At 41.4% G+C, this 25,894-nt stretch overlaps 1 protein-coding gene across 1 annotated transcript in view; it reads left to right on the top strand.

Moving 5' to 3' along the window:
• LOC110492868 (cadherin-23) overlaps nt 1-25,894 on the top strand; it is a 582,104-nt gene that overhangs the window by 291,995 nt on the left and 264,215 nt on the right. The window lies entirely within an intron of this gene.

Genomic DNA, 25,894 nt, shown 5'->3' with positions numbered 1-25,894 from the left:
TTAATAAATTTTAGCAAATTTATAAAAATAAAAAAGTGAAATAACTTTTTACATAAGCACTCAGAAGAAGTGCTATAAGACTTGAAATTGAACTCAGGTGCATCCTGCTTCCATTGAGCATCATTGAGATGTTTCTACAACTTGATTGGAGTCCACCTGTGGTAAATCCAATTGATTGGATATGATTTGGAAAGGCACACACTTGTCTATATAAGGTCCCACAGTTGACAGTGCAAGTCAGAGCAAAAACCAAGCCATGAGATCAAAGGAATTGTCCGTAGAGCTCAGAGACAGGATTGTGTTGAGGCACAGATCTGGGGAAATGGTACCAAAACATTTCTGGGGCATTGAAGGTCCCTAAGAACACAGTGGCCTCCATCGTTCTTAAATGAAGGAAGTTTGTAACCACCAAGACACTTCCTAAAGCTGTCCGCCTGGCCAAACTGAGCAATCGGGAGAGAAGGGCCTTGGTCAGGGAGGTGAGCACTCCACCAATCAGGCCTTTATGGTAGAGTGGCCAGAGAGTGGCCAGACGTAAGCAACTCCTCTGAATGCTAAGCGTCACATATGTAGGAAACCTGGCACCATTCCTACAGTGAATCATGGTGGTGGCAGCATCATGCTGTGAGGATGTCTTTCAGCAGCAGGGACTGGGAGACTAGTTGGGATCAAGGGAAAGAGGAACGAAGCAAAGTACAGAGAGATCCTTGATGAAAAGCTGCTCCAGAGTGCTCAGGGCCTTAGACTGGGGTGAAGGTTCACCTTCCAACCAACAGGACAACAACCCTAAGCACACAGACAAGACAATGCAGGAGTGGCTTCGGGACAAGTCTCTGAATGTCCTTGAGTGGCCCAGGCAGGGCCCGGACTTGAACATATGTGGGAATTCCTTAAAGACTGTTGGAAAAGCATTCCTCATGGAACTGGTTGAGAGAATGCCAAAAGTGTGCAAAGCTGTCCTCAAGGCAATGGGTGACTTTGAAGAATCTCAAATATAAAATATATTTGACTTTGTTTAACACTTTTGTGCTCACTACATAATTGCATATGTGTTATTTCATAGTTTTGATGTCTTCACTTTTTTATAATGTAGAAAATAGTAAAAATAAGGAAAAACCCTTGAATGAGTATGTGTGTTCAAACTTTTTTTTTTTTAAATTTATTTCACCTTTATTTAACCAGGTAGGCTAGTTGAGAACAAGTTCTCATTTGCAACTGCGACCTGGCCAAGATAAGGCATAGCAGTGTGAACAGACAACACAGAGTTACACATGGAGTAAACAATTAACAAGTCAATAACACAGTAGAAAAAAAGGGGAGTCTATATATACATTGTGTGCAAAAGGCATGAGGTAGGCAAATAATTACAATTATGCAGATTAACACTGGAGTGATAAATGATCAGATGGTTATGTACAGGTAGAGATATTGGTGTGCAAAAGAGCAGAAAAATAAAAATAAATAAATAAAAACAGTATGGGGATGAGGTAGGTGAAAATGGGTGGGCTATTTACCAATAGACTATGTACAGCTGCAGCGATCGGTTAGCTGCTCAGATAGCAGATGTTTGAAGTTGGTGAGGGAGATAAAAGTCTCCAACTTCAGCGATTTTTGCAATTCGTTCCAGTCACAGGCAGCAGAGAACTGGAACGAAAGGCGGCCAAATGAGGTGTTGGCTTTAGGGATGATCAGTGAGATACACCTGCTGGAGCGCGTGCTACGGATGGGTGTTGCCATCGTAACCAGTGAACTGAGATAAGGCGGAGCTTTACCTAGCATGGACTTGTAGATGACCTGGAGCCAGTGGGTCTGGCGACGAATATGTAGCGAGGGCCAGCCGACTAGAGCATACAAGTCGCAGTGGTGGGTGGTATAAGGTGCTTTAGTGACAAAACGGATGGCACTGTGATAAACTGCATCCAGTTTGCTGAGTAGAGTGTTGGAAGCAATTTTGTAGATGACGTCGCCGAAGTCGAGGATCGGTAGGACTGGTACTGTAGCTCTAGTCGATGCTGTTGGTTCCTTGATTGTGCGGGGACGGCTCACAGTTCACCTACAATTATAGTGAATTTGTATTTGATTTTGAATAGGGAATTTTTTATATTTTCACAATTACTTGGGTGGCACTAACTTAAGCTATACAGAATATCTCACCACCATGCATTTCCATCTCCTACTCTATCTCCTTTATTCCTTTTTCAAGTGTGCTGAGGATCTGTCAACAGTTCAGTGAAATATAGTAGAAAGAGGAGGAAGGGAAGCGCTACTAAGGTACATAATAGTAAATGTTGGTAGATAGAAGGTGCTCTTTGGTAAAAGGGGTAAATTGGTCATCAAAAAAAAGGAGGACCAAGGTACTCTTTAGTATGGCATGTTCAATAGAAACAAAGTTTTTTTTAAACCGACACGTTTCGGCTGCATGGCCTTCGTCAGAGAGTACTAAAAAATAATAATACAATGTCCTCTCTTGAACAGCTTTTCCAATTAGCCCTAATCGAAGAGGGAGTGGTTACAAAACTGATTAGACACACCTAGTAAACAATACTATAGACATTAAAAGGTGAAATACTGTAGCTAGGCTATCATAAAAATACAACTCCAAGCTAGAAGTATCAGAACACTTAGAAAGGTAGTTCTAACCTTAAATATGACTGGGAGAAGTGTCAAGAATAAGAAAGCAATACATTCCATAGTACACTAGAACACAGCAAAACATGAACAACAACAGTCTAAACATAGTTGAGGGCAATTGAGCAAAATGTCCACTAGATGACAGCAAATTAACCTATCACGAACCTACAGGAAGGGTGAGAAATCCATATCTTCATTTAAACCAGGGTATTTTGTGGCCTGTAGTTTGTAAATCCCAAAACTTTCCCTTTGGTTTAACTGTTTAAGACCTTTTCACCTTTTCTAATTAAGGCCGGAATATGATCAATACCCATAGCTTGTAGGGAGGCAGGGTTGCCATGGTGTAAGGACTTGTAGAGCCTTGCCATGGGGTAGTCTTCATTGCCTACCCGTATGGCGTACTTGTGTTCTGCTATGCGGTCTTGAAGGCGTCTCTTTGTCCATCCAATGTAGAACACCTTGCATTGTGGACATTCCAATCTATAGATGACATGGGTAGGTTTGTTGTTAATGAAATGATTGACGTAATACTCCATTTTGGAAGCTGTGTCAACAAAATACTTATTCTGTGCAATATTTCTGCAATGGTTGCAATGGTTACAATTAAAAGAGCCCTTGGGTTTGTGGTCAAGCCAAGTTTTTTGAGAGTCACCCGGGAGATAACTGTGGACTAATTTGTCATTTAGGGTAGGACATCGCTTAAAGCTCATGCTCATGCTCATGCTTTGGCTCAGGAAAGACTTGGAGTAGTAGCGTATCACTTTGGATGATGCCCCAATTATTTTGTATTATTATTTTGATGTTCTCTGCTTCAGTGCTGTATTTTGTAACAAAATACACTCTCTCTGATGTATCACGAGGCACTCCCCTTCGCAACAAGTTCTCTCTGTCAAGTAATCGTGCCCTTATACCTGCATCTTTCAGGACCTGAACGCTGTAGGCCCGATTCAAGAAGTGATTCTCCAATTCAGCAGATTTGACACTGTAGTCTGTTTCCTGATCGCAAATTCTTTGGAATTTTTGGACATATGGAATATTATCTTTTAGCCTTTTGGGGTGAAAGCTGTCTGCCCCCAGAATGGTATTCCCATATGTAGGCTTCCTAAAGATTGATGTGTGCAAACAACCTTTGTCATTTTTCTAATGTCGAGGTCCAAAAAATGAATGTTATCCTTGCTGTACCCCATAGTTAGTTTGATGTTAGGGTTAATGCTGTTAAGGTATTGGTGGAAGGAAATAAGTTAATCTTCTGAGCCGGACCAAAACAGGCAAACATCATCAATATAGCGTCCCCACCATATAATCCGGTCAAAGAAATGGATATTAGAAGGATTCAAAATGAAGTCATTTCCCCATTTACCCAAGTACAAACCAGTGTAGGAAGGGCTGTAGCAAGCTCCCATGGCACACCCTTTGACCTGTTTAAATATATGGTCCTGAAAGGTAGAGATGTTATGATTAAGAGTCCATTCGGTCAGTGAGACAATGAAATCTGTAGGAGGCATCTCAGTTTCAGGTAGGGTACTCAAGAAATGGTGCATAGCTGCAAAACCTTGTTCATGCTCAATGGTGGTGTATAGAGACTCCACATCCATGGTGACTAAAAAGGAAGCTGTACCTATATTGTTCAATTCCTTAATTTTGTTCAACACATCTGTTGTATCTTGAAGATAGGCTGGGAGTGACGTCAGAAAAGGCTTAATAAAGTAATCAATGTACTTAGAGATGGGTTCTGTCAGACTTTCATTACCACTAATGACTTGTCTGCCTGGGGGTTTTCAAGATTTTTGGAAGAAGGTAAAAAGAAGCCATACGCGGACTGCCATTGAAAATAGATGTGAACTCATTGTCTCAAATGTAGCCATTCTCCTTAGCTTCTGTGAGGATTTCTTTCAATTAAGTTTTTAGGTCCTCTGTAGGGTTGAAGGTAAGATTGGTAGAATTCATCATTGTCTAATTGACGGTAGGCTTCTGTCACAAAGACATTTGTCTTTACTCCACACTACTGTAGCACCACCTTTGTCTGCTTTTTTAACCACACTCCGTTCATTTTTGGACAATGATTCAACTGCATACCTCTCTGTCTTAGAAAGATTACGTCGTGTTTGGTTGGGGTCAATTTTACCCTTAAACAGATTATCCACATCAAAATTCACTTTCCTGGCAAATGTATTTAGTGTGGCATTTTGGACGATGGGACAAAAAGTGGACTTGGGCTTAAAAGGTGTTTTTGAGGGAACAGAAACTGCCTGATCTGAGACACTGGCGTCTGTAGTTGGAGAGATTGTTTTGCTTGTACCAGGCCTTCATATTTAGATTCCTGTAGAAACTAAATAGGTCAATCTTTGTATTAAATTCATCAGTTGAATATGTGGGGGCAAAGGACAGTCCTTTAGACAATACCCTTATGCAATCATCAGAAAGGGGTTTTCCAGAAATGTTGATCACAGCCTTGTTCCGGTCCTGCTCCGTGTGGTTGGATAGTCTTGATTTCTTCCTCCCCCTCCGTGTTGGCCTATTCTGCCTCCTCTCCCTCTCTTGTTGAGGAACATGCGTGACTCCTCTTCCTGATCTAAAAATATAGGGAGGAGTTGGCCTCTGAGCGTCTGGGGTGATCCTCATCGTCACTGCTTGTAAAGTTGAAAGAAACAGATCTAGGCTTCCTTCTCTGCAGATGTGATTCTGAATTATTGCGTGTTGGTGTTCTCCAGGCAAAGACCTTGCCATCTCTATAGTCTACTTCATTTCTTCTGAATTTTCTTAGCTTGTCTTGCTTCAATGTCAGAGTGAATGTGTCTACTTTCTCTTTCAAGATATCATCACATTGTGCTTTGTTAGAATTGTCACTGTGTTCTGTGATTTTCCTTTTTACTTCTTCAATTTATGTTTGGACTACTTGTCTGTCCTTTTTAAATTATTCTATTAGAAGTAGCATTAGGTCAAATCAAATCAAATGTTATTTGTCACATACACATGGTTAGCAGATGTTAATGCGAGTGTAGCGAAATGCTTGTGCTTCTAGTTCCGACAATGCTGTAACATCGGGTGGTGTAGGTGTCCTGGAGGGCAGGTAGTTTGCCCCCGGTGATGCGTTGTGCAGACCTCACTACCCTCTGGAGAGCCTTACGGTTGTGGGCGGAGCAGTTGCCGTACCAGGCGGTGATATAGCCCGACAGGGTGCTCTCGATTGTGTCAATCGAACACTTGTTGAGAATAGCCTCCCATTTATCTCTAAATGCAGTTTTACCTTGTGCTCCATTAGCTGGAAACTTCATAATACGGAGGCCTCTGGGGATTTGGCCTTTCCTCCAATAGTCAGGCAAGGTGATAGAATTGAGGTAAAGTTTGGTATCTTTCTCCATAAGGTGTTGCAAGTCACTGTAAGCCTTGTTAAAGTCCTTTCCAGGATTCTCTGTGGCTGTCATCTCATCTAGCAATGAGGTAGTGGTAATAATCCTTTGGCCCTCTTCATGGGAATAGGAAAATATTGTAGCCTCTTGGGTAAAATCCATAGTTTGAGTTGCAAAATGTCCTAAAAAAACACAGAAAGAAATGACTGTGGAGCTGCTTCCTCTAAGTACCACCGAAGTGCTATGCTTAACTAGTAGAAAGAGGAGGAAGAGAAGCGCTACATTTTGGTAGATAGAAGGTGCTCTTTGGTAAAAGGGGTAAATTGGTCATCAAAAAGAAAGGAGGACCAAGGCACTCTTCATATAATTAATTAAAATGCCTTTAATAGAAACAAAGTTTTTTTTAAACCGACGCGTTTCGGCTGCATGGCCTTCGTCAAGGAGTACAAAAAAAAAAGAATACAATGAGTTTAGTGAAATAAGTTTAGTTGCGAAAATAAGTTACTATCTATGTATCCGAAACAGCCTTCACTTGGTTTCCCAAATTAAACACTGGGTAGCTGCAGAAACAGGCTTGGAGAGCCCATGGGCGGAATTTCACCTGTCGCGCAGTAAGAGCATGCTCTTCAAACAGTGGTTGATGCATGAAGTGAAATAGGGGCTCTTATTTTTATAGTGTAGCATATAAAACCGAGGTAAGCGGGAAAGCGTGCAGCCTCCATTCACTATTCAAGTGCATACAGATGACATTCCTTTTTCCCCCTGTTCCTGCCCATTTGATAAAGGGCCATTCTAAATTGAATATATTTTACATATTAGTAGAGACAAGATTAAATTGAAAATAGTCTGATGGGTGAAAATATGATCACTTGATGAGAGAAAAGCTGTGCAGCCTGAGGCAAGAAACAGAGCACACACTTTCTCAAATCATTGATAGCTTATAGTCGCATCATGCAGACCATATATGTTTTGATTTCTAAGACATTCTAATGTTTGTATCAGTCACAACTAAAGTTGACAAATAACTCTAAATCTAGCATATAGGACCTGTTTCAAATGATGACTTTGAAGCTACATAGCAACTTCATATGCGTACTTGCTTAGGAATGGGAAAAATATCCTTTCTATTTATTTCAGCTAAGTTCAATTATATTCTTCTTACTATAAAATCATATCATATAATGCAGGGGTGTCAAAGTCAAATGGACGGAGGGCCAAATAAAAAAATCAGCTACAAGACGAGGGCCGGACTGTTCGAATGTTCATTGAAAAATGTTTAAATGACGCATATAGTCTAGTGAACCTAATTGAACCTACTGAAAACCTAACAAATATATTACAATATGATCAGATAAATAAAGCAATATTTTCTTATGGCTCTGTCAGTAATCTTTAATTTTCAACAGACACAAAAGACAAATTTCCTTTATATAAATATCCCCATAACATGAACATTAAATGAAAGAAACCGGTATTCAAGGCACCATCAGTAGACTATATTTTCTATTTTAGCAAAAGTGGGCTAAATTTACTTCAAAGAAAAAACAATAATAGCAATTTTCTATCATCCACTCAACTGAAATATTTTTAAAATATAATTGGATTGAAATACAAAAAAATAAAGTGCAAAAATCTATTAATCAAAAACAACACTTTGTTTAAGGAGAAGTAACATGCAGTGAAAACAAATATTAAATTTTAACTTTTAAACTTGAACTGAGTAAAAACTCTAAATATGTGATTGCACAGTAATGTTCACTTGTTTGAGGTTGAGGGTGATACTTGGTGGTGTCCCATCTTTTCCACAAGTTCATCAATGTTCGGGGTAAGGCTCTGAGCTGAAGAAATCCTCAGAATTGAGTGGAGGTGTTCAGCAGTAAGTCGACTTCTGTGTGATGTTTTGTTCAGGTTCATCAAAGAAAACAGTTGTTCACACAGGTATGTGCTGCCAAACATAGACAACGTTTGAGCAGCCTGGATGCGCAGCTGGGGCATTGTGCCGGGGAGGAAACGGGCGAACTCCGCAGCACCCACTGCCGCATATTTTGCCCTCAGTGCATCATTGCATTGGAGGTCAATCAACTCCATTTGGAGGTTTGGTGGTGAGCTTTCCACGTCAACAGCAAATGGGTTACCGAGCAGTTCCAACCTGCTTTTTTGTGCTTCAAAGTCAGCAAATCGGCGTCGAAAGTCAGCGGCAAGCATACCTATTTTATCAGCCAACTGTGTGCTCGGGAACGCACTGGTAGAGAGCTTCTCTTTCATGGTCTGGCAGCTGGGAAAGTGGCTCAAATTTTCTTTCCGCATCTGCGTCTCCCACAGAGTCAGTTTGGTTTTAAATGCCTTCACTGTACTGTACATATCAGAGATGACACGATCCCGACCCTGCAGCTGCAAGTTTATTGCATTCAGATGACTCGTAATGTCACACAGAAAAGCCATTTCACACAGAAACATTTCGTCTCGGAGTTGTGTTGTGTCTTTCCCTTTGCTGTCCAAGAACAGACAAATCTCCTCACGAAGCTCGAAACATCTTTGAAGCACCTTTCCCTGGCTTAGCCATCGCACCTCTGTGTGATAAGGCAAATCACCATGCTCCGTTTCTAACTCCGTCAGAAATGCCTTGAACTGGCGGTGATTCAAACCTTTGGCTCTGATAAAGTTAACTGTGTGCGTGATGATGCTCATTACATGCTCCATTTTCAAGGCTTTACCGCACAACGCTTCCTGGTGTATGATACAATGATAAGCTGTCAGCTCACCTGTCGCGTTTTCCTCTTGCATCTTTTCCCGTATCTTCGCCACCAGTCCGCTCCTGTGTCCACACATCGCAGGTGCTCCGTCGGTTGTCAAACCCACGAGTTTTTCCCAAGGCAGCTCCATCTCATTTACACATCTTGACACCTCTTCATACAAATCATGCCCCGTAGTTGTGCCATGCATAGGACGTAAAGCCAAAAACTCCTCTGTCACGCTTAGGTTGGAGTCCACTCCGCGGATGAAAATTGACAACTGGGCAATGTCAGAAATGTCGGTGCTCTCATCCACAGCCAAGGAATATGCAATAAAATCTTTTCCCTTTTTCACAAGCTGCTCTTTTAGATTGATGGACAACTGGTCTACTCTCTCGGCAATGGTGTTTCTGCTCAGACTCACATTTAAAAAGAGTTGCCTTTTTTCTGGGCAAACTTCGTCACAAACTTTAATCATGCAGTTTTTGATGAAATCCCCCTCCGTAAATGGCCGGGCTGATTTAGCGATCTCTTCTGCCAAAATAAAACTGGCCTTTTGTAGCCTTTGTTCCATGTCCATATTCTTGTTTTTGTCCGCGTGTTTCGTTTCATAATGTCGTCTCAGATTATACTCTTTCAGTACCGCCACACTTTCTCCACACAGAAGACACACAGGTTTTCCAGCTACCTTCGTGAACATATACTCCGACTCCCACCTTGTTTGAAACCCCCGGTTCTCAGTATCCACCTTCCGTTTTGCCATTTTTGATGGGTATCTGAAAGTTAATTTTACTGTGATGCTGACGACTGCTGTGCCAATAAATATTGAAATGAAGCAGCCTACTGCTCGGTGCGTCACCTTTGCATTGTGGGAAATGTAGTATTGGTGCGTGTAAAAGATCTGCGGGCTGCCGGCTTGCTGCGGGCCGGTTCTAATAATAAATCAAGATCATCCCAGGGGCCGTAAAAAACCTTCTTGCGGGCCGGATGTGGCCCGCGGGCCTTGACTCTGACATATGTGATATAATGGAATGGAACTTATAAAAATATATTTTCAGATAAGGAAACAAGCCTACAGCCTATGGCATGGAGCTTAGCCAGATAACATACAGTAGGCCAACTTGTATTCGGTACTTTTGAAATACGTTTTCTTCATATCATAATGTTTCTTTAGACATGATCAAAATAAATAATGGATTTTTTGTGATGGTGTATATTCAATTGATTTATTGTACTTTTTTAAATGTACACTGAACGAAAATATAAACGCACCATGCAACCATTTTAAGGATTTTACTGAGTTACAGTTCATATAAGGAAATCAGTCAAATGAAATAAATGTGTTAGGCCCTAATCTATGGATTTCACATGACTGTGAATAAAGATATGCATCTGTTGGTTGCAGAGAACTTTTTTTAAAAGTAGGGGCGTGAATCAGAAAACCAGTCAGTATCTGTTTGTGACCACCATTTGCCTTATGCAGGGCGAAACAAATCGTTCCCTTAGAGTTGATCAGGCTGTTGATTGTGGCCTGTGGAATGTTGTCCCACTCCTCTTCAATGGCTATTCAAAGTTTCTGGATATTTGCGGAACCCGGAACATGCTGTCGTACACGTAGATCGATAGCATCCCAAACATATTCAATAGGTGACATGTCTGGTGAGTATGCTGGCCATGGAAGAACTGGGACCTTTTCAGCTTTCAGGAATTGTGTACAGATTCTTGCGACATGGGGTCGTGCATTATCATGCTGAAACATGAGGTGATGGCGGCGGATGAATGGCACGACAATGGGTCTCGTCACAGTATCTCTGTGCATTCAAATTGTCATAGATGAAATGCAATTGTGTTCTTTGTCCATAGCTTATGCCTGCCCATACCATAACCCCGCCACCACCGTGGGGAACTATGTTCACAACGTTGACATCAGCAAACCGCTCGCCTACTTGCTCTCTGCCATCTGCCCGGTACAGTTGAAAATGGGATTCATCCTTCAAGAGCACACTTCTCCGGCGTGCCAGTGGACATCGAAGGTGAGCATTTGCCCACTGAAGTTGGTTACAATGCCAAACTGCAGTCAGGTCAAGTTTCTGTGCAAATCCACAGTTTCATCAGCTGGTCTCAGACGATCTCACAGGTGAAGAAGTAAGATGTGGACACCCTGGGCTGGGGCGGTTAAACTTGGTCAGCGGTAGTGAGGCCAGCTGGACGTACTGACAAATTCTCTAAAATTACGTTGGTGGCAGCTTATGATAGAGAAATTAACATTACATTTTCTGGCACAGCTCTGGTAGATATTCCTGCAGTCAGCATGCCAATTGCACACTCCCTCAAAACTTGAGACTGTGGCTTTGTGTTGTGTGACAAAACTGCACATTTAGAGTGGCCTTTTTTTGTCCCCAGCACAAGGTGCATCTGTCAAATGATCAAGCTTGGAACCCCTTACAAAATACTTTTAAACTGGAACAACTTGTCCAATTGGTGTTTTTAAATCATTGATGAAGGATTTTGAGGCTGATTCCCTGACCTGTCAATGTTTTTAATTTGCTGTTTTATGATTTTGTTATACTCTTGTGAATTCTGTTTTTTTTTTACTATATTACCTGTAGTTTTTCATGTTGGCTGCCTGTTATTGTGTAATGACTTGGTACTGCCTATCTTGGCCAGGATGCTCTTGAAACAGAGATTTCAAATCTCTATGAGCCCTTCCTGGTTAAATATATATATTTTTAAATGCTGTTTAAAGCATCTTGATATGTCACACCTTTCAGGTGGATGGATTATCTTGGCAAAGGATACATGCTCACTAACAGGGATGTAAACAAATTTGTACACCAAATTTTAGAAAAGTACATTTTTTGTACGTATGGAACATTTCTGGAATATTTTATTTCAGCTCATGAAACATGGAACCAACACTTTACTACTAGCTACTGTAGCTAGCTAAAAACATACGTGGGTGTGCATCATCTGCATCCTAGTACCTCCTTGCCTTTACCCTCTACGTTTAATCCATACCAAGGACAGAGGTCACCATCATCTATATCCTGACCTAGCAGTGAGAAGGTTACTTAGAACGGGTCCCAAATGACACCCTATTCCCTACATAATGCATTATTTTTGACCAGGGCTCATTTGGGATGCATACCCAGTTATCAGCACAGAGTCCACATAATAACTCTGGATTATTATTCATTACCATTCATTTCAATGACAGTAACTCACACACACACACACACACACACACACACACACACACACACACACACACACACACACACACACACACACACACACACACAAGAAGTGCAAAAATAATACTGTGGAAAATCTATACTGTTTATAGACTGTGCTCATGAAATTGAGTTTGTGACACGTACGCCCCGGTAATCTACTACATGATAAGTTTTCTTGGCGATGTTTGCAGTGTGTAGGGTCACACACAGAAAGAAAGACAGACAGAGACACACACACTCTCACTATCTCCCACCCCCCCACCACACACACACACACACACACACACACACACACACACACACAGAGTGGCTGGCCATCTCCTCTGACTAAACAGATGTTTCTCCCAATCCTCCAGGCTCTGTCCATAAATACCTGTTCGAGCTCGGACAGCTTTATGGCTGACATACACACACAGTCCTGTGTCACCCTGCCTTATCATTCACTGCCTTCCCTCAAGGTCAGCACATGGCCAGAGCAGAGAATCATCACGCTAAAGCCCAACAGACAGCATCACACAGTCATCACATGTGTGTGCAAGTGCATGTGTGCATGTGAACGTACATGTAAAGCCCTGTACAAGATTCACGTGCGTACATACACTACTGTTCAAAAGTTTGGAGTCACTTAGAAATGTCCCTGTTTTTGAAAGAAAAGCACATTTTTGGTACATTAAAATAACATCAAATTGATCAGAAATACAGTGTAGACATTGATAATGTTGTAAATGACTTTTGTAGCTGGAAACAGATGATTTTTAATGGAATATCTACATAGTTGTACAGAGGCCCATTATCAGCAACCATCACTCCTGTCTTCCAATGACACGTTATGTTAGCTAATTCAAGTTTATCATTTTCTAAGGCTAATTGATCATTAGAAAACCCTTTTGCAATTATGTTAGCACAGCTGTAAACTGGCGTGCTGGTAAAAGAAGCAATACAACTGGCCTTCTTTCAACTAGTTGAGTCTCTGGACCATCAGAATTTGTGGGTTCGATTACAGGCTCAAAATGACTAAAAACAAAGACCTTTCTTCTGAAACTCGTTAGTCTAGTGAAGACGCGACTCTGGGATGCTGGTCTTCTAGGCAGAGTTGCAAAGAAAAATCCATATCTCAGACATATCTCAGAAAAACAATCAATCATAATCACTAGTTAACTATATTACTAGTTTATCTATCCTGTCCTGCGTTGCATATAATCGATGCGGTGCACATTCGTGAAAAAGGACTGTTGTTGCTCCAACGTGTACCTAAACATAAACATCAATGCCTTTCTTAAAATCAATACACAAGTATATATTTTTAAACCTGCATATTTAGTTAATATTGCCTGCTAACATGAATGTATTTTAACTAGGGAAAATGTGTCACTTCTCTTACAACGGAGTCAGGGTATATGCAGCAGTTTGGGCAACATGGCTCGTTGCGAACTGTGTGAAGACTATTTCTTCCTAACAAAGACAGCCAACGGGGGATGATATAACAAAAGCGTATTTGCGGAAAAAAGCACAATCGTTGCACGACTGTACCTAACCATAAACATCAATGCCTTTCTTAAAATCAATACACAGAAGTATATATTTTTAAACCTGCATATTTAGCTAAAATAAATCCAGATTAGCAGGCAATATTTAACTAGGTGAACTTGTGTCACTTCTCTTGCGTTCATTGCACGCAGAGTCAGGGTATATGCAACAGTTTGGGCCACCTGGCTCGTTGTGAACTAATTTGCCAGAATTTTACATAATTATGACATAACATTAAAGGTTGTGCAATGTAACAGGAATATTTAGACTTATGGCTGCCACCCGTTAGATAAAATACGGAACGGTTCCGTATTTCACTGAAATAATAAACGTTTTGTTTTCGAGATGATAGTTTCCGGATTCGACCATATTAATGACCTAAGGCTCGTATTTCTGTGTGTTTATTATATTATAATTAAGTCTATGATTTGATATTTGATAGAGCAGTCTGACTGAGCGGTGGTAGGCACCAGCAGGCTCATAAACATTCATTCAAACAGCACTTTTGTGCGTTTTGCCAGCAGCTCTTTATGACTTCAAGCCTATTAGCTCCCGAGATTAGGCTGGTGTAACCGATGTGAAATGGCTAGCTAGTTAGCGGGGTGAGCGCTAATAGCGTTTCAAACGTCACTCGCTCTGAAACCTGGAGTGGTTGTTCCCCTTGCTCTGCATGGGTAACGCTGCTTCGAGGGTGGCTGTTGTCGATGTGTTCCCAGGTAGAAGCGAGGAGAGGGACGGAAGCTATACTGTGACACTGTCAATACTAAAGTGCCTACAAGAACATCCAATAGTCAAAGGTATATGAAATACAAATGTATAGAGAGAAATAGTCCTATAATTCTTATAATAACTACAACCTAAAACTTCTTACCTGGGAATATTGAAGACTCATGTTAAAAGGAACCACCAGCTTTCATATGTTCTCATGTTCTGAGCAAGGAGCTTAAAAGTTAGCTTTCTTACATGGCACATATTGCACTTTTACTTTCTTCTTCAACACTTTGTTTTTGCATTATTTAAACCAAATTGAACATATTTCATTCTATATGTGAGGCTAAATTGATTTTATTGATGTATTAAGTTAAGATAAGTGTTCATTCAGTATTGTTGGAATTGTCATTATTACAAATAAAATAAAAGTTTAAAATCGGCCGATTAATCGTTATCAGCTTTTTTTTGGTCCTCCAATAAATCGGTATCGGCGTTGACAAATCATAATCGGTCGACCTCTAGTCTGTTTCTCAAACTATACACTCTAATGTACTTGTCCTCTTTCTCAGTTGTGCACGAGGCCTACCACTCCTCTTTCTATTCTGGTTAGCAATGATCACCAACATCTTAATAGACCTTGAAGAATTATGAAAATATTAGAGACTCACCCAAGAAGACTTACAGTTAGAATAGCTGCCAAAGGTGTTTCTAACATGTATTGACTGTATTGAATACTTATGTAACGAGTATATTTTATTTATTTAATTTCTATCAAACAAAACAAAATATTTCTACCACTTTGACATTAGAGTATTTTGTGTAGATTGTTGACAAAAAATGATAATTAAATCAATTTTAATCCCAGTTTGTAACACAATAAAATGAGTGGTGGTCAGGCTGAATAGATACAGTGCCTTGCGAAAGTATTCGGCCCCTTTGAACTTTGCGACCTTTTGCCACATTTCATGCTTCAAACATAAAGATATAAAACTGTATTTTTTTGTGAAGAATCAACAACAAGTGGGACACAATCATGAAGTGGAACGACATTTATTGGATATTTCAAACTTTTTTAACAAATCAAAAACTGAAAAATTGGGCGTGCAAAATTATTCAGCCCCCTTAAGTTAATACTTTGTAGCGCCACCTTTTGCTGCGATTACAGCTGTATGTCGCTTGGGGTATGTCTCTATCAGTTTTGCACATCGAGAGACTGACATTTTTTCCCATTCCTCCTTGCAAAACAGCTCGAGCTCAGTGAGGTTGGATGGAGAGCATTTGTGAACAGCAGTTTTCAGTTCTTTCCACAGATTCTCGATTGGATTCAGGTCTGGACTTTGACTTGGCCAGTCTAACACCTGGATATGTTTATTTTTGAACCATTCCATTGTAGATTTTGCTTTATGTTTTGGATCATTGTCTTGTTGGAAGACAAATCTCCGTCCCAGTCTCAGGTCTTTTGCAGACTCCATCAGGTTTTCTTCCAGAATGATCCTGTATTTGGCTCCATCCATCTTCCCATCAATTTTAACCATCTTCCCTGTCCCTGCTGAAGAAAAGCAGGCCCAAACCATGATGCTGCCACCACCATGTTTGACAGTGGGGATGGTGTGTTCAGCTGTGTTGCTTTTACGCCGAACATAAAGTTTTGCATTGTTGCCAAAAAGTTCAATTTTGGTTTCATCTGACCAGAGCACCTTCTTCCACATGTTTGGTGTGTCTCCCAGGTGGCTTGTGGCAAACTTTAAACAACACTTTTTATGGATATCTTTAAGAAATGGCTTTCTTCTTGCCACTCTTCCATAAAGGCCAGATTTGTGCAATATACGACTGATTGTTGTCCTATGGACAGAGTCTCCCACCTCAGCTGTAGATCTCTGCAGTTCATCCAGAGTGATCATGGGCCTCTTGGCTGCATCTCTGATCAGTCTTCTCCTTGTATGAGCTGAAAGTTTAGCGGGAAGGCCAGGTCTTGGTAGATTTGCGGTGGTCTGATACTCCTTCCATTTCAATATTATCGCTTGCACAGTGCTCCTTGGGATGTTTAAAGCTTGGGAAATATTTTTGTATCCAAATCCGGTTTTAAACTTCTTCACAACAGTATCTCGGACCTGCCTGGTGTGTTCCTTGTTCTTCATGATGCTCTCTGCGCTTTTAACGGACCTCTGAGACTATCACAGTGCAGGTGCATTTATATGGAGACTTGATTACACACAGGTGGATTGTATGTATCATCATTAGTCATTTAGGTCAACATTGGATCATTCAGAGATCCTCACTGAACTTCTGGAGAGAGTTTGCTGCACTGAAAGTAAAGGGGCTGAATAATTTTGCAGGCCCAATTTTTCAGTTTTTGATTTGTTCAAAAAGTTTGAAATATCCAATAAATGTCGTTCCACTTCATGATTGTGTCCCACTTGTTGTTGATTCTTCACAAAAAAATACAGTTTTATATCTTTATGTTTGAAGCCTGAAATGTGGCAAAAGGTCGCAAAGTTCAAGGGGGCCGAATACTTTCGCAAGGCACTGTATAATCATTTATACAACGCAAATTGAAAGGCACTTTTCACAGTGATTTTAAAAATCGCCAGAAATTTTATTGAAATGCCTTGTTTAGGCAATTATTTATGATTCAACTGATTATGGTTTATGTATGTACAGCCCTTACCCAATGCATTACGCCATTGCCCCCCCTCCACACCCACGCACACACAAACACATTCATGCATGCACACACACACACACAGAAATACACACAGACTGTTTAATATTTATCTGCTGCTGTGTTACTTATCATTATCAATATTTATTGTGATTAAGTCTCTGTCCGGTTCTATCTTTCTCTCCATCTGTCTCTTTCTCTCCCTGGAGAATTTAGACTGGCATCTCCTATCAGTAAAATTGCTCATTGTTTTTTCTCTTCCATGGGTTTGAGTGTGTTTGTATTCTTTCATTTCTTATTTATTGCTTCCAATCACATTTTCAGTTCCTCTCTTTCCTTTAGCCATTGTAGCACTAATGGATTTCAGGGCCTGTCAATGTGTTTGAGAGAAACAGTGGGTGTTTGGAAAATATTTATTCACAATGGCCATTTTCTTCTCAATCTTTGTCCTATTATCCTGTGCTCCTCTCCAGTCCTTCAGTATTTTACCCTTCCTTCTCTAGAAATAGGAAAATCACTCATACATCTGAAGATACCTGTTGCAGGTGAATGGGAAATATTGCACTGTAAAATGTACTTTCCGCTGTAAATTTCCAGCATTATACTGGCATCAGAGTTGCTAGGTTAATACTGTAATTAGGTTTAACTGCATGGATGCTATAAAATGTTTTACATTAATACATATTATACAATTACTTGTAATGAATGAATGCATTTAATTAATTTAAGAGAAGCAGGATTTGTATTTTATAGTATTTTACTGTAATTACATGAGATTGGTGCAAGCAGGTACTGTGTGTGTGTATATACAGTGCCTTGCGAAAGTATTCGGGCCCCTTGAACTTTGCGACCTTTTGCCACATTTCAGGCTTCAAACATAAAGAAATAAAACTGTATTTTTTTGTAAAGAATCAACAACAAGTGGGACACAATCATGAAGTGGAACGACATTTATTGGATATTTCAAACTTTTTTAACAAATCAAAAACTGAAAAATTGGGCGTGCAAAATTATTCAGTTAAGTTAATACTTTGTAGCGCCACCTTTTGCTGCGATTACAGCTGTAAGTCGCTTGGGGTATGTCTCTATCAGTTTTGCACATCGAGAGAGTATCTCGGACCTGCCTGTTGTGTTCCTTGTTCTTCATGATGCTCTTTGCGCTTTTAACGGACCTCTGAGACTATCACAGTGCAGGTGCATTTATACGGAGACTTGATTACACACAGGTGGATTGCATTTATCATCATTAGTCATTTAGATCAACATTGGATCATTCAGAGATCCTCACTGAACTTCTGGAGAGAGTTTGCTGCACTGAAAGTAAAGGGGCTGAATACTTTTGCACGCCCAATTTTTCAGTTTTTGATTTGTTAAAAAAGTTTGAAATATCCAATAAATGTCGTTCCACTTCATCATTGTGTCCCACTTGTTGTTGATTCTTCACAAAAAAATACAGTTTTATATCTTTATGTTTGAAGCCTGAAATGTGGCAACAGGTCGCAAAGTTCAAGGGGGCCGAATACTTTCGCAAGGCACTGTATATAACACACACACAGTACCAGTCAAAAGTTTGGACACACCTACTCATTCAAGACTTTTTCTTTATTATGACGACATCAAAACTATGAAATAACACATATGGAATCATGTAGTAACCAAAAAAGTGTAAAACAAATATATTTTATATTCTTCAAAGTAGCCACCCTTTGCCTTTTAGACAGTTTAGCATTCTCTCAACCAGCTTCATGAGATAGTCACCTGGAATGCTTTTTCAACAGTTTTGAAGGAGTTCTCACATGTGCTGAGCACTTGTTGGCTGCTTTTCCTTCACTCTGCGGTCCAACTTATCCCAAATCATCTCAATTGGATTGAGGTCAGGTGATTGTGGAGGCCAGGTCATCTGATGCAGCACTCCATCACTCTCCTTCTTGGTCAAATAGCCCTTACTCGGCCTGGAGGTGTGGTTTGGGTTATTGTCGTCTTGAAAAACAAATGATAGTCCCACTAAGCTGAAACCAGATGGGATGGCGTGCAAAATGCTGTGGTAGCCATGCTGGTTAAGTGTGCCTTGAATTCTAAATAAATCAATGACAGTGTCACCAGCAAAGCACCCCACATCATCACACCTCCTCCTCCATGCTTCACCGTGGGAACCACACATGCAGAGATCATCCGTTCACCTAATCTGAGTCTCCCAAAGACATGGAGGTTGGAACCAAAAATCACAAATTAGGACTCATCAGACCAAAGGACAGATTTCCACCAGTTTAATGTCCATTGCTTGTGTTTATTGGCCCAAGCAAGTCTCTTCTGATAATTGGTGTCCTTTAGTAGTGGTTTCTTTGCAGTAATTTTACCATGAAATCCTGATTCACACAGTCTCCCCTGAACAGTTGATGTTGAGATGTGTCTGTTACTTGAAATCTGTGAGGTGCAATCTGAAGTGCAGTTAATTGATTATTTCTGAGGCTGGTAACTCTAATGAATTATCCTTTGCAGCAGAGGTAATTATTGATTTTCCTTTCCTGTGGCAGTCCTCATCAGAGCCAGTTTCATCATAGCGCTTTATGGTTTTTGCAACTGCACGTGAAGAAACCTTCAATGTTCTTGACATTTCTGGATTGACTGATATCCATGGCTTAAATTAATGATGGACTGTTGTTTCTCTTTGTTTAATTGAGCTGTTCTTGCCATAATATGGACTTGGTCTTTTACCAAATAGGGCTATCTTTTGTATACCACCCCTACCTAGTAACAACACAACTGATTGGCTCAAACGCATTAAGAAGGAAATACATTTCCACAAATTAACTTTTAACAAGGCACACCTGTTAATTGAAGTACCAGTGACTGACTCAATAGGAAGTGGTCTGAGGATGCAGATGCAGATGCTAAGCTACAGCACTGTTTTGCTTGCACAGACTAGAATATGTTCCGGCATTCTTCCAATGGCATTATGGAGTACACCGCATTAGTCACTGCCTTCATCAATAAGTGTATCGATGACTTTGTCCCCACAGTGACTGTACCCCAACCAGAAGCCATGGAATACAGGCAATATCCACACTGAGCTTAAGGGTAGATCTGCCGCTTTCATTGAGCGGGACTCCAACCCGGATGCTTATAAGAAATCCAGCCAAACCCTTCTACGAACCATCAAACAGGCAAAGCATCAATACAGAACTAAGATTGAATCGTACTACACCGGCTCTGACACTCGTCGAATGTGGCAGGGCTTGCAAACTATAATGGACTGCAAAGGGAAGCACAGAAGCAAGCTGCTCAGTGACACAAGCCTACCAGACGAGCTAAATAACTTCTATGCTCGCTTTGAGGCAAGCAACACTGAAGCATGCATGAGACCATCAGCTGTTCCGTACGACTGTGTGATCAAGCTCTCCGTAGCTGATGTGAGTAAGACCTTTAGACAGGTCAACATTCACAAGATCGCAAGGCAGACGGATTACCTGGACGTGTATTCCGAGCATGTGCTGATCAACTGGCAAGTGTCTTCATTGACATTTTCAACCTCTCACTGATCGAGTCTGTAATACCAACATGCTTCAAGCAGACCACCATAGTCCCTTTGCCCAAGAACACCATGGTAACCTTCCTAAATGACTACTAACCTGTGGCACTCATGTCTGTAGTCATGAAAGGCTGGTCATGGCTCACATAAACACCATCATCCCAGAAACCCTAGATCCACTACAATTTGCATACCGCCCAACAGATCCACAGATAATGCAATCTCTATTGCACTCCACACTGTCCTTTCCCACCTGGCCAAAAGGAACACCTATGTGAGAATGCTATTAATTGACTAGAGCTCAGTGTTCAACACCCAATTGCCCTCAAAGTTCATCACTAAGCTAAGGACCCTGGGACTAAACACCTCCTTTGCAACTGGATCCTGGACTTCCAGACGGGCCACGCTGCCATGATGATCCTCAACACAGGGGCCCCTCAGGGGTGCGTGCTCAGTCCCCTCCTGTACTCCCTGTTCACCCATGACTGCATGGCCAAGCACGACTCCAACACCATCATTAAGTTTGCAGACAACACAACAGTGATCACTGATAACGATGAGACAGCCTATAGGGAGGAGGTCAAAGACCTGGCAGTGTGGTGCCAGGATAACAACCTCTCTCTCAACGTGATCAAAAAGGAGATGGTTGTGGACTACAGAAAACGGAGGACCGAGCATGCCCCCATTCTCATCTATGGGGCTGTAGTAGAACAGGTTGGGAACTTCAAGTTCCTTGGTGTCCACATCACCAACAAACTAACCTAGTCCAAACACACCAAGACAGTCGTAAAGAGGGCACGACAACTCCTATTCACTGAGAAGATTTGGCACAGGTCCTCAGATCTTCAAAAAGTTATACATCTGCACCATCGAGAGCACTGGTTGCATCACCGCCTGGTATCGCAACTGCTCCGCCTCTGACCGCAAGGCACTACAGAACGTAGTGCGTACGGCCCAGTACATCACTGGGGCCAAGCTTCCTGCCATCCAGGACCTCTATACCAAGAGGAAGGCCCAAAAAATTGCCAAGGACCCCAGCCACCCTAGTCATAGATTGTTCTCTCTGCTACCACATGGCAAGCGGTAGCAGAGCGCCAAGTCTAGGTCCAAAAGACAGCTTTTACCCCCAAGCCATAAGACTCCTGAACAGCTAATCAAATGGCTACCCAGACTATTTGCATTGTACCCACCCCACCCCCCATTTCTACACTGCTGCTACGCTCTATTTATTATCCATGCATAGTCACTTTACCTCTACCTACATGTACATATTACCTCAATTAACCGGTGCCCCCGCACATTGACTCTGTACCGAAACCTCCTGTATATAGCCTAGCTTCTGTTATTTTATTGTTGCTCCTTAATTATTTGAAATATGTATTATTCTTTTATCTTAAAACTGCATTGTTAGTTCAGGGCTTGTAAGTAAGAATTTCTCTGTAACACCTGTTGTATTCTGTGCATGTGACATAACATTTGATTTGATTAAGGCAAAGGTTGGCTACTATCTCAAATATAAAATATATTTGGATTTGTTTAGCACTTTTTTGGTTAATACATGATTCATATGTTATTTTATAGTGTTGATGTCTTCACTATAATTGTACAATGTAGAAAATACTAAAAATAAATAAAAACCCTGGAATGAGAAGGTGTGTTCAAACTTTTGACCGGAACTGTGTGTGTGTGTGTGTGTATATATACACTGCTCAAAAAAATAAAGGGAACACTTAAACAACACAATGTAACTCCAAGTCAATCACACTTCTGTGAAATCAAACTGTCCACTTAGGAAGCAACACTGATTGACAATACATTTCACATGCTGTTGTGCAAATTGAATAGACAACAGGTGGACATTATAGGCAATTAGCAAGACACCCCCAATAAAGGAGTGGTTCTTCAGGTGATAACCACAGACCACTTCTCAGTTCCTATGCTTCCTGGCTGATGTTTTGGTCACTTTTGAATGCTGGCGGTGCTTTCACTCTAGTGGTAGCATGAGACGGAGTCTACAACACACACAAGTGGTTCAGGTAGTGCAGCTCATCCAGGATGGCACATCAATGCGAGCTGTGGCAAGATGGTTTGCTGTGTCTGTCAGCGTAGTGTCCAGAGAATGGAGGCGCTACCAGGAGACAGGCCAGTACATCAGGAGACGTGGAGGAGGCCGTAGGAGGGCAACAACCCAGCAGCAGGACCGCTACCTCCGCCTTTGTGCAAGGAGGAGCAGGAGGACCACTGCCACAGCCCTGCAAAATGACCTCCAGCAGGCCACAAATGTGCATGTGTCTGCTCAAACGGTCAGAAACAGACTCCATGCGGGTGGTATGAGGGCCCGACGTCCACAGGTGGGGGTTGTGCTTACAGCCCAACACCGTGCAGGACGTTTGGCATTTGCCAGAGAACACCAAGATTGGCAAATTCGCCACTGGCGCCCTGTGCTCTTCACAGATGAAAGCAGGTTCACACTGAGCACATGTGACAGATGTGACAGTCTGGAGACGCCGTGGAGAACGTTCTGCTGCCTGCAACATCCTCCAGCATGACCGGTTTGGCGGTGGGTCAGTCATGGTGTGGGATGGCATTTCTTTGGGGGGCCGCACAGCCCTCCATGTGCTCGCCAGAGGTAGCCTGACTGCCATTAGATACCGAGATGAGATCCTCAGACCCCTTGTGAGACCATATGCTGGTGTGGTTGGCCCTGGGTTCCTCCTACTGCAAGACAATGCTAGACTGCATGTGGCTGGAGTGTGTCAGCAGTTCCTGCAAGAGGAAGATATTGATGCTATGGACTGGCCCACCCGTTCCCAAGACCTGAATCCAATTGAGCACATCTGGGACATCATGTCTCACTCCATCCACCAACGCCATGTTGCACCACAGACTGTCCAGGAGATGGCGGATGCTTTAGTCCAGGTCTGGGAGGAGATCCCTCAGGAGACCATCTGCCACCTCATCAGGAGCATGCCCAGGCGTTGTAGGGAGGTCATACAGGCACGTGGAGGCCACACACACTACTGAGCCTCATTTTGACTTGTTTTAAGGACATTACATCAAAGTTGGATCAGCTTGGTTTTCACTTTAATTTTGAGTGTGACTCCAAATCCAGACCTCCATGGGTTGATACATTTGATTTCCATTGATCATTTTTGTGTGATTTTGTTGTCAGCACATTCAACTATGTAAAGAAAAAATTATTTAATAAGAATATTTCATTCAGATCTAGGATGTGTTACTTTAGTGTTCCCTTTATTTTTTGAGCAGTGTACAGTATATACACACAAAGATGACAAATTGAATATGCTTTAATGGCATGAATAACAAGTTCAATGTTGACAAAGCAAAAAATATATATATATATACAGTGCCTTGCGAAAGTATTCGGCCCCCTTGAACTTTGCGACCTATTGCCACATTTCAGGCTTCAAACATAAAGATATAAAACTGTATTTTTTTGTGAAGAATCAACAGCAAGTGGGACACAGTCATGAAGTGGAACAACATTTATTGGATATTTCAAACTGTTTTAACAAATCAAAAACTGAAAAATTGGGCGTGCAAAATTATTCAGCCCCCTTAAGTTAATACTTTGTAGCGCCACCTTTTGCTGCGATTACAGCTGTAAGTCGCTTGGGGTATGTCTCTATCAGTTTTGCACATCGAGAGACTGACATTTTTTCCCATTCCTCCTTGCAAAACAGCTCGAGCTCAGTGAGGTTGGATGGAGAGCATTTGTGAACAGCAGTTTTCAGTTCTTTCCACAGATTCTCGATTGGACTTTGACTTGGCCATTCTAACACCTGGATATGTTTATTTTTGAACCATTCCATTGTAGATTTTGCTTTATGTTTTGGATCAGTGTCTTGTTGGAAGACAAATCTCCGTCCCAGTCTCAGGTCTTTTGCAGACTCCATCAGGTTTTCTTCCAGAATGGTCCTGTATTTGGCTCCATCCATCTTCCCATCAATTTTAACCATCTTCCCTGTCCCTGCTGAAGAAAAGCAGGCCCAAACCATGATGCTGCCACCACCATGTTTGACAGTGGGGATGGTGTGTTCAGCTGTCTTGCTTTTACGCCAAACATAACGTTTTGCATTGTTGCCAAAAAGTTCAATTTTGGTTTCATCTGACCAGAGCACCTTCTTCCACATGTTTGGTGTGTATCCCAGGTGGCTTGAGGCAAACTTTAAACGACACTTTTTATGGATATCTTTAAGAAATGGCTTTCTTCTTGCCACTCTTCCATAAAGGCCAGATTTGTGCAATATACGACTGATTGTTGTCCTATGGACAGAGTCTCCCACCTCAGCTGTAGATCTCTGCAGTTCATCCAGAGTGATCATGGGCCTCTTGGCTGCATCTCTGATCAGTCTTCTCCTTGTATGAGCTGAAAGTTTAGAGGGAAGGCCAGGTCTTGGTAGATTTGCAGTGGTCTGATACTCCTTCCATTTCAATATTATCGCTTGCACAGTGCTCCTTGGGATGTTTAAAGCTTGGGAAATCTTTTTGAATCCAAATCCGACTTTAAACTTCTTCACAACAGTATCTCGGACCTGCCTGGTGTGTTCCTTGTTCTTCATGATGCTCTCTGCGCTTTTGACGGACCTCTGAGACTATCACAGTGCAGGTGCATTTATACGGAGACTTGATTACATACAGGTGGATTGTATTTATCATCATTAGTCATTTAGGTCAACATTGGATCATTCAGAGATCCTCACTGAACTTCTGGAGAGAGTTTGCTTCACTGAAAGTATAGGGGCTGAATAATTTTGCACGCCCAATTTTTCAGTTTTTGATTTGTTAAAAAAGTTTGAAATATCCAATAAATGTCGTTCCACTTCATGATTGTGTCCCACTTGTTGTTGATTCTTCACAAAAAAATACAGTTTTATATCTTTATGTTTGAAGCCTGAAATGTGGCAAAAGGTCGCAAAGTTCAAGGGGGCCGAATACTTTCGCAAAGGCACTGTATATATATTTTTTCAATTCTAAACGTTGACCATTATTTTTTGTTTTTAAATATATCTACTATTTTTATTGCTGTCAATGTTACTGTCATCTTTGTGTGTATCACTTTGCTTTGTCAACATTGACCTTGTTATTCATGCCATTAAAGCATATTCAATTTGGATATGAATTTCAATTTGAGAGAGAAAGATGGACTGCTCTGTTGGCTGCATCTTCGTCACAGCTGTGTGCTCTCCACCACACTACTTGACAGATACTGGACATCTTTACTGGTGTGTATGCGTGTGCTCCCACGCGTGCGTATGTTGGTATTGGTGCATTTTACGTAGTTGCGAAGCTATTGACTCTATATTACGGACATGATGGTGTGTGCATGTGCGTGTGAATTGCTGTTTGTGTGGAGGTGTTTAGGTGTGTAGGGCCGGGAGGAGAGGGGATTGTCTGTGTTTGGAGGGTAGTGTCTGCTTGACAGCAGGCCTGGTAGACCATAATTGGTTTCCCTTTCCACACCCCCCATTCCTCAGAGCCCAGCAGAAAAGTAA

This window comes from Oncorhynchus mykiss, chromosome 16, assembly GCF_057628025.1.
Source record: "Oncorhynchus mykiss isolate SJ-2025 chromosome 16, ASM5762802v1, whole genome shotgun sequence".
NCBI classification, from domain to species: Eukaryota; Metazoa; Chordata; class Actinopteri; order Salmoniformes; family Salmonidae; genus Oncorhynchus; species Oncorhynchus mykiss.
This window is presented reverse-complemented; position numbering and strand designations above follow the sequence as displayed.